We start from the raw sequence: 10,434 nt of genomic DNA, 5'->3' as shown, positions 1-10,434 counted from the left end.
AACTGTACTGGGCTGCCTTGACGGAAAATTTCTTATAAATCTAGCTCTAGGAGCAAATCAGCCCCATTTAAAAACCAGCATTTTTAAGAGGAGCCACACAAGTCCTTGTCTTCAAACAATGGAACTGACTCTGACTCTCCTTTTTTAAAGTCTCTTTCTCCCGCATCATCCTACAGGAATCACTTTTGACATCCATGCCTGCTTCAGCCTCACCCATCTCTTAGAATTCCTATTCCATTACTAATCCATGATCTTGTTTTTGAGCTCAGCTATGCCTTTTTGGTTTCCTCTTATGTGTATGGGACAGAAGAACGCCAATACATGAACTTTAGTGTACTATTTTGACCAGAAGACTCAATCCATCTTTAAGTCATAAGTCATATTCATAGAAAATGAAGTCAGATTTGAAAATTCTAAGTTTACATTGTTACATAAAATCAGTACTACCATATAAAAGATAACTTATAGTTTCAAAAACTCTATGGCTTTTTAAAACTTAAAATCCAGAGACATATTTAAAAGTTTTCCATTTTAATTCAATCTAGTTGTAAAGATAAATTAGTATAGAAAATGTCATGTTAGAAGTAAAACAAAACACTTGCAAATAATTTTTTTTGATTTTTTATTAAAATATATTTAATTAAAAATAATACCCACTGTGGCACTCTCCTCCATTGAGAGGGAAAGGGTGATGAGGAGGGGCTGGCAATGCCTACCCCTAGGAATCCGGACAAGCCCTGCCTCCCAGGTTCCCCTCCATATCCCCAGCTTTCCAACAGGCTTTGACCTCCAGGCAATTTGTTCAAAGTTGCAAATGCTTGTGGCCCTCCTTTGAGCTCCTCCAGGCCCACCCGTGTACAGAATTCAAGGGCCACCTGGACAAACTCCGTGCTTTTTCTCATTCTTGGGATCCTTCGTTCATGCTACAGAGAGGATCTGGGGGGCAGAGTGGAGTCTCCACTAGCCGGGGTAAGGGAGGAAAAGGACAGTAATGGGGGACAGGGCCAAGAAGAGGGATGGTGATGAATACTCCAGAGCAGGGTCGGGTAGCAGGGCACTGGGTCACTCAGCATGTATAGCCCTTCCAGGCCCAGTAGCTCCATGCACAGCTCATCTTCCAGCCCTAGCCCCAACTCCAACCCTGCTACTGACACCTCAAAGCCAGACACAGCAGCCAGGGTTGCTGCAATCTCCTTAGAGAAACCTGGGGAGGAGTCTCCTATGAGGATGATGTTAAGACTTGAGTCACAGCAGGAGCAGTGGGGGGTCAAGTTCTGGTAGTTGAGGGTGTGGAGATCCTGAGGGCTGGCCACGGGCCCCTCACCTTCTAAAAATCCAGGCCCTTTGGAAAAGCCAGGGGGATCCATCACCAGGCTGGTTTATGGGCTCTCCATGCTGAACTGCTCCAGTTCCCCAGGCTGAAGTCACTCATTGGCCAGTGAAGACTTGCCCAACCCCAGGGGGCCAAGGTGGGTAGTATTCCATAATCCAATTGCCTGCCCAGGGGCTGCCCACCTGCACTGAGCAGGCCTGAGAGGGCAAGTCTGGCTGCTGCAGAGACTTTGGGGTATGCGGCTGGATGTGTAGATTACTGGTCTCCAGGGGGATACCCTGAGTGATGGAAGATAGGATGGGTGACATTGGCAAAAACTGTTTAGGCTGCTGCTGTTGGGACCTTCTGGCATCAGCTGAACCCGTGGGCAAACTTAGGGGGCTGAGGGGTACAAGGCAGTGGTGGGGGGGAGGCCCAGGAGAAGAGGTTGAGTAAGTTAGGGGCAGATGAAGAGTAAAGTGGAGAACGAGAGGAGGAGGAGGAGGAGGAAGAGGAAGAGGGGGAGGAAGAGGAAGAGGGGGAGGGGAGGAAGAGGAGGATAAAGAGGGGGAGGAGGATGGGGAGGGCCAGGGTACTTAGTGAGGGGTGGCCCAGGAAGGTAGTAGGCAGGGCATGGTGGGCCAAGAAGGATGGAGGTAGTGAGGGGTGGCTGTGGGAGCCCTGAAGATGGATCTGAAGACTGCTCAGGGAAGCCTGGAGATCAGGATTGCTTAGGGAGGACCACAGGGATGGGTGGCTAAGAGGTGAACAAAGTCCTGGTGTATCATGACCTGGGCCCAACACCAGGCCCAGGCCCTCACTAATGCCCAGGTGAGTCATGATGTGAGTCAAATTGGAAGTACTGTTGCCCCTATTCAGACTAAGGTAGGCTGTCTCCTCAGGGTCCAGGTGGGTGGGCAGTGCTGGCGGAAAGTGCAAATTGGTGAGGTCAGGTAGGGACCTCCTCCCATATCCAGTACTCGTGGCAGGTGGAAGGACAGGCACATTGACAAGCTGGCCAGGAGATGGAAAGATATTAATTCCAGGGACTTCATTAAGACCAGGGTCGGGATGAAGGTGATGACAGCTTCTAAGTATCCCATGGCTTCAGCAAATGCTTGTCACCTAGGAGAACTTCTCCTCAATAGCAGGTACTTTGGAGTCCATTTTACCACCCAGAAATGTTGGGTGGGCGAGATGCTGGGAGATGTGGGGCCTGAATAAGTATCCTGGGAACTGGGGTTCATCACACTTGTGTGAAGGACAGAGTCAGAGCTTGTCCTGTTAAATGCAGATGCTAGGCAAAACAGGTACCCCTTCTCTGCAGGGAAATTGTCCCAGGGGATAGTCCTTAACCAGCTGGACACTTGGGGAGGAGATAAGTAGACAGGACTATAGGAGAGCTGTCAGTGTGGTAGGGTATTGGCAGAGAACCACCATACCGGGAGCTCCTTCTTTACGGCAGTTGCAGTTTTTGAGTGTGTAACTGGGTGGAGCCGATGTCCATTATCATCTCCTCGAGGTCCGCTGCGTCCTCAGCCTGACACTGCTTCTTGCAGCGTGATCTCACTAAACTTGCACAGATTGAAAGCCAAGGCTGTGGCTGAACAAGGCTCACTTGCCCCTGCCCCCAATGTCACCATCTTCCTCCCCTGTTCCTTCCTGACACCCTCACAGTACAAACCACTGTTCCTTCCTCAACACCTCCCAGCATCCTACTCCAGCCGTAGCCACTGCCGCCTCAGCCTCACAAAGAGTTTTGGAAAGTACAGGCAAACCCTGCACAATAGCTCCCCAATCATTATTTTCCCAATAGAACACCTCTTGGTTTTTAATACCAAAACCTCCTAAAAGGTACTTTTCTCACAATGCAAGATTTTTCTGGCCAATATTTATGTAAGGAAACATTTATATTTGTATGTGACAAAACTCAATTGGCGTTTTAAATAAAAGAGTGTGCAAGAAAAGTTTGGAGCTACATTCCAAATATAATCGATAGACTGTTAGAATCACAGTAGACACAAAAAATCATGCCAAGTTATCAAAGTGATACAAAATGTAGGTACAGGATGATGCTTTTATCATATTCAGTATGAGCCATTTACTAACACAGTTTGCTTGTCCTCAATGTATTTCTATAGCCTCTCATATATTTGTTTAGCCTTTGTTTTGTTTATTGCTGAGTATCTAAATACTTAAGAAAATGGAAGAAAACAGTGGGAACAGGCAAGAAGCAATTATAATGGAAGAAAAGATTTCACTATATATAAACCTGATCTGTTAATCTCATTGTTTATTGATCACACATGATGATATTTTACTTATACAAAGGTAATTAATAGTGGTTAGTTACATTTCTGAATGTGGTTAGGGAGTTCATGTCGATAGACTGCCATTTTTTCCCATTTAGTCTACATTCAACCATTTGACCTAAAAAAATGACAATTTCATATGGTTCAACTTAATATAAAAGTAAGGTTCACCCCAAACTTAGATGTCAAAAATTTATAAAAATAAAATCTGCTAAATGAAACATAATATTTTGAAATATAATCTTTAATCAAAGCCATTTTATGTTTAGCTGATTTTAAGAAATATTTTTTACCTCATTTAAGGTTCAACTTTTTATTAGGGTGAAATTAAAGGGAAAACAGTTCAGATCTCAACTTTTTAATATCTGTTGGTAAATATCAAGACACATGATTTTTAAAAAGAAAAAAGCCACAAATGACTTAACAGAACACACATGCAAATTTAAGCCATCTTTGCTTCAGTGAATAAAAATAAACACATGGAATTCATATTTCAAGACTTTCTAATCTTTCAGATAGTTACTTAAGATCTGCTATTAGTGCTATTTGTCATAAAAGCTCATATATTCATTGAGCTGTCAAAAACAAGTTTTACATGTTGACAATCGCCTTTTGGTCTCTGAATACAGGATCCTATTATATGTTTTCTAGTTCACAGCTGAGTTCACAGCAGCTGTGAGGCTAAGAAATGCCAGCAACCAATTAGGCTGGCATAAACCTTGTCTAGCATATAAAGTATAATTTGGTTGCAAATGGAGGAGACAAGAGCCAAAATAAGTCAGCCAAGAATACTAATAAAATTTCATTACAAGTATTTAAAAGTCAGAATATTAAAAATCTAAAAAAATACGTATTTTATTAAGAGGATATAGTAGTAGAACGTTAGGAAAAATACAAAAAAGCAACAATCAATTATTTTCAGATCCAAGCAGTTTTTTAAAAGGTTGCAGTTGTTTCTGACGTACCTAGGATTACAAACTCTATTTTTTTTTTCTATTTCTAACTACCCTAATCATAGGATTGTGGTATATGACCATACATATGCCAAGTCTTCCCCCAAAGTGAACATTATTTTTATCAGTTCCTCTTTGGATGCTTCTATGAAAATTTCTCTTCATACTTTTAAGATATTAAGACCTTTGTAATTTTGTTTTTTTTTCTTGAGACAGAGTCTCACTCTGTCACCTAGGCTGGAGTACAGTGGACGATCTCAACTCACCAGAACCTCTGCCTCCCAAGTTCAACAAGCAATTATCCTGCCTCAGCCTCCCAAGTAGTTGGGATTACAGGCATATGCCACCATGCCTGCAATCCCATAAAAAGAATTTTTTTTTTTAGACAGAGTCTTGCTCTTGCTGCCCAGGCTGGAGTACAATGGCGTGATCTCGGCTCACCGCAGCCTCTGCCTCCCCGGTTCAAGCGATTCTCCTGCTTCAGTCTCCCGAGGAGCTGGGATTACAGGCGTGCGCCACCACGCATAGCTACTTTTGTAATTTTAGTAGAGATGTGGTTTCTCCATGTTGGTCAGGCTGGTCTTGAACTCCCGACCTCAGGTGATCTGCCTGCCTTGGCCTCTCAAAGTGCTGGGATTACAAGCATGAGCCACCGCGCCCTGCATAGACCTTTGTAAAAATTTCAAAACCTAAATATGTATAAGAACAACAACTTAAATTATTAGCAAAAATAAAACTTCAGTTATAAGATTGTTTATAATGGCTATTTCCAAACCCTTTGAAGTTGTTTAAATCTGTTTTGTTTAAAGTATGATAAATTAAAACTATAACAAATCAATGCTTTATAAAATATTACTACAAAAAATATAATTTAAAAATTTTTACACATATTTTTAAAAAGTAGTCACTGGTGATTCACATGAATACAGCCATGTAAAGAAAATTAATAGGAAAATCTAGCTTACATGCCCATAAATTAAAATATATAGTGTATCTATTCTTGATAAAACCTCTAGCAACCCCTTCCATTTCCAATCAGAATACCACCAAATAATTTAAAAGCATTTTTAATAGACTTTTAAAAATATGCTAATAAAACTAATCATCTCCTGTACCTCTCAAGTAGCAACTAAGAGGAAAACATGCATAAATATCCATTCTCAGAGGAACAAAGAAATATTACTCTGAATTGTAAAATCACACATTCAGACCAAGTGTCTGGCAGAACAATGTTGTTTCCAGAAGAAGAGTACAATACATAAGCTTATTCAAAGTGGTTGGTAAACAGACACTTGAAGGAAATACTTTCTTCCAAGTCATTCCGCACCAGATAAATTATCTTAGAACACACTGACGGTAAAACCTTTGCCACTTCATATCCAGTGATTGATTAAAATCTGTCTTAAATAACAGGTTTTCCATCTTTCTTTCTTTTTTGAGACAGGGTCTCACTCTCACCTAGGCTAGAAATCAACGGTGCAACCTTAGTTCACTGAAACCTCTGCCTCCCGGGCTCAAGTGATCCTCCCCCCTCAGCCTTCCGAGTAGCTGGAACCAGAGGTGCCTGCCACCACACCCGGCTAATTTTTATACTTTTTGTACAGGCCGGTTTTTGCCATGTTGCCCAGGCTGGTCTCAAACTCCTGGGCTCAAGTGATCTGCTCACCTCGGCCTCCCAAAGTGCTGGGTCTACAGGCATGAGCCACTGCACTGTGCCCGGCCCCATTTTTCTTAAATGATAATTAGGTACATAAAATAGTGGTTCCAATCAATTGTATATTTAGTTATTAAAACAACTACCACTGTAGAATGCAAATTCAAAAATTGTACTGCCATCTTTCCAAGTTAAATCATAGAAAAACATGTTAGTAAGCTTTCATTGTCTAAAGAGGTTTAAGATTGGTCTTTTAAAACAGATACAATTCCTTTTTTCAGCTTATTAGAAGAATTCTAAAAGGATGCTCCTTCAAGAACATGAAAATAATTCCCCTCTTTAATATGTTTATATTATAATCTTATCATAACTGCAAAATGGAGAAAAGTTGGGAAAACAAAGATTGTCAAATATTGCTTTAAAATAGACTAAAATGAAAAGGATGCTACAAAAAAACATTATTTAGAAAGTAGAAGTTAACTACACAGTAATATTCATAGTAATGTTAACTACACTAATAGTTACACATTATATCTTGGTTTTGCCAACTACCTCAAAGCAGTTATTATTTATAATCTAACAGTAAATGTCAATTTATTCCTAGGTGCCACTGACCAGTAAATGAGGACAGAAAGAAATTTGATTTGTTGGAGGTCACACAGCAGGTCAGCAGCAGATCCAGCAGAAGTCAAAGTCTCAAACTCTGATATTCAGGTTGTGTTAGCTAATCTAAGCAGTGAGGAAAAGAATCCTTCATGAGGACTATGTAGCATTACACCTTCTTCAATAGCTTTAGTGGAACAAGAAGCCATTAGAGAAGGACATAAATAATGTCTCAGCTGACACTGGTAACAGTGCTGTTGCTGTTTAGTAAATCCCTGGGGAATGTGACTTCGCCAAACATAGAAACTTTTCTGTTTGGTTTATCACTCTTAAGATGTTAGTTTTTTAACTAAACCGAAAGTTTTAGTATTTATTTTCTTAGACATTAAACACAAACCTGAAAGTCTGACACAAAGAGAGGAAAAAGGAAATGATATAGCTAAGATTTTCATTAAGAAAATACAACTTAAAAATGGGACAAATTTTATTCATATTGAAACAAACTATGAATTTTCAAATTCTTACCTCATCTATTGTTTTGAAAAGGGATGTAAAAACTCAGTAGTGCTCAGTTCCTTTTTTTTTTTTTTTTTTTGAGACGGAGTCTCGCTATCACCCAAGCTGGAGTGCAGTGGCCGGATCTCAGCTCACCGCAAGCTGCGCCTCCGAGGTTCACGCCATTCTCCTGCCTCAGCCTCCCGAGTAGCTGGGACTACAGGCGCCCACCATGTCGCCCGGCTAGTTTTTTGTATTTTTAGTAGAGACGGGGTTTCGCCGTGTTAGCCAGGATGGTCTCGATCTCCTGACCTCGTGATCCACCCGTCTCGGCCTCCCAGAGTGCTGGGATTACAGGCTTGAGCCACCGCGCCCGGCCGAGTGCTCAGTTCCTATGGGCTGATGGGGAAAGTTCGGATCTGTTGAGCTGCACACTAACAATTAAGGTAGCATTATTATTTAGAAGGGCCCACTGTGCAGCTTTTTAGAAAAGTTTCATTCAGAATTTGCATAAGAATAATAAGAAAAATGTCATAAAAGAGCTATGATAGCATCAAAAAGTATTAAATCAGGCACAGTGGCTCACGCCTGTAATCACAGCACTTTAGGAGGCTGAGGTGGGTGGATCACCTGAGGTCAGGAGTTTAAGATGAGCTTGACCAAAATGGAGAAACCCCGTCTCTACTAAAAATACAAAATTAGACAGGCGTGGTGGAGCATGCCTGTAATCCCAGCTACTAGGGAGGCTGAGGCAGGAGAATCGCTTGAACCCCAGAGGCAGAGGTTGCAGGGAGGCGGAGGTTGCAGTGAGCTGAGATCAGGCCATTGCACTCCAGCCTGGGCAACCTGGGCAACAAGAGCAAAACTCCGTTTCAAAAAAAAAAAAAAGGTATTAAATCACTGTAGTTTCCTGATGTTATTCAGCGTATTTGGGGCTGGGGAAAGGCAGGGTTAAAACGCCGTCCAAAACCACTTGTAAAGAGAACAAAAAAACCAAAATTCTAAAATCACAATGTAATATGATTATGATTCTAGCTGAAATAGTAACAATGTTAAAAAAAAAAAAGTTAACTAAATCTCAAAACCTATAAGTCTCAATTAAAAGGTTGTTCTTCATATCTACATTCCTTTCGGTAACAGACTATACTAAATGTAACTTTACTCATGTGTTAAAGAATAAAAGATTTCCTATTTAGAATACCAAAGACTTTTACAGTGGTGGTGTTGAAGCAACATGTTGCCAATAGTTCAAAATTCTGAAGAACTCTTTCCCAGGTGTTCTCCTGAACACACTAAGCAATGCTATCTAATTGTGCCCTGGCTTAAATTTTTATCTACCCAAAAGGGAATTCCATACCAATATAGCTGTGCTATTCTGTGAACTTTTCACAGCTACATATACATATCACCTTCTTTTATGCATACATCGTAATGAGACAGGGATCTTGTGGAATGTTTTTCAACTGTCAGTGCAATGTTACTATTCCCCTACTCTGTCATCCCAACTGCTGCTCCACTCTACTTATGGGAAGCCTATGATGATAGTAGCCCTGAGTCACGGAAATTTCTAATTTCAAAGCCTGGCCAATTTCGGTTAGGGGAATAAATGATCACTCTTCTAAGCCCTTTTACCACTAGGGTAAAATGTATATTTCAAATTCAGTGCTGCCAGAACTAAAGATACATAAAGAAGAATGAGATCACTGAAGCTCCATGTGGCAAATAAGGCTAAAGTCAGATTATGAGTTTGGTTTCGTACATGTGAGGTTTAAGATATCTGTCCAGTGGAGATATGAAGTAGGCTGTCTAATAGACTGGAGATGGTCAAAGCTGAAGAAAAAAGCTTGGGGATTGTCAATTCAAATCATGCATTCTCAGTGGGGGTGATATCCCCAAGGTGGTAAAAACTGGCTCTTTGGAAGGGCAGATCTTAGATATTACAATGGTTTATGGCCCTTCGAAGGGCCACAACCCGTAAATAGACGTAGAGAAATTTCACTGCAAAGGGGTGATTAGGCAATAAAGTAGTCAAAAGGCTTCTCAGGCAGAGCAATAATGGAAAAAAGGTTTGCAAAACACCAATATAGACAGTATTTTTTAAGACAATCAAATGGATGTGACCACTAAGAGAATGAGAGAAGTTCTGATCTTTAAAGTTCTGTACAGAGGTCAGGGAAATGAGATACCAGCAAAGGAGTTCAAGAAGTTATCAGAGAAAAAGAAGAAAAATCAGAAGAGTAGTCACAGAAGCTAAGTGAAGGTATTTCAAACAAAAGGGAGTGAATTAACTGTGTCAAATGCTGCTAACAGATCAAATAAAATAGGAGCAATGCCTAAAAGTGAGAGTAGTCAAGAGGTTTTTGTTTTTTCTTTGAGGCAGTGGTTGGATCTCAACTCACTGCAATCTCCACCTCCCTAACTCAAGGAATCCTCCTACCTCAGCCTCTTGAGTAGGTAGGACCACAGGCATGTGCTACCATGCCCTGCTTACCTTTGATAATTTTTGTAGAGGAGTTTCCCATGTTGCCCAGGCTGGTCTCAAACTCCTGGGCTCAAGCGATCTGCCTACCTCAGCCTCCCAAAGTGCTGGGATTACAGGTGTGAGCCACCACACCCAGCCTAAGAGGATTTTTTTTTTTTTTTTGATGGGAGAAATAACAGCATTCCCATATTGATAGAAATGATTCAGTGAAGAAAATAACTGTTGATGCAGCACAGAGAGACCACTGAGGTTGTGACTGGGCAGGTGAAGAGAGATAAGATCCAGCATACGAGTGGAGGAAAGGGACCTAAAAGAGGAAGAGAAAAAATGTGTCCACAGTAAAGTAAGAAAGGCAGTCATAGGCACAGATGCTAGTAGTTGGGTAGATGTGGCTGACTTGTAGTTCTTTTCTGGTTGCTTATATTTCTTGGTGGTGAAAAGACAAGCAAGGCCATTTTGCTGAGAGTGTGGGTGAGCCAGGGGCAAACATCCTCAAGGAATGAGGAAAGTTGGCAATATCAGTAAGATTTCTATTTGATCCCAGCACTTTGGGAGGCTGAGGCGGGCGAATCACGAAGTCAGGAGATCAAGACCATCCTGGCTAACACAGTGAAACTCTGTCT

The 10,434-nt window shown here is 41.3% G+C and overlaps 1 pseudogene; it reads right to left on the bottom strand.

Annotated features, from left to right (window-relative positions):
* Positions 1-623: 623 nt before the first annotated feature.
* LOC105519045 lies at positions 624-2,825 on the bottom strand (annotated as a pseudogene).
* Positions 2,826-10,434: the final 7,609 nt, after the last annotated feature.

This window comes from Colobus angolensis, unplaced genomic scaffold (assembly GCF_000951035.1).
Source record: "Colobus angolensis palliatus isolate OR3802 unplaced genomic scaffold, Cang.pa_1.0 Scaffold337, whole genome shotgun sequence".
Lineage (NCBI taxonomy): Eukaryota > Metazoa > Chordata > Mammalia > Primates > Cercopithecidae > Colobus > Colobus angolensis.
Note: the sequence above shows the minus strand (reverse complement) of the source record. Positions and strands in the feature narration are given on the sequence as shown.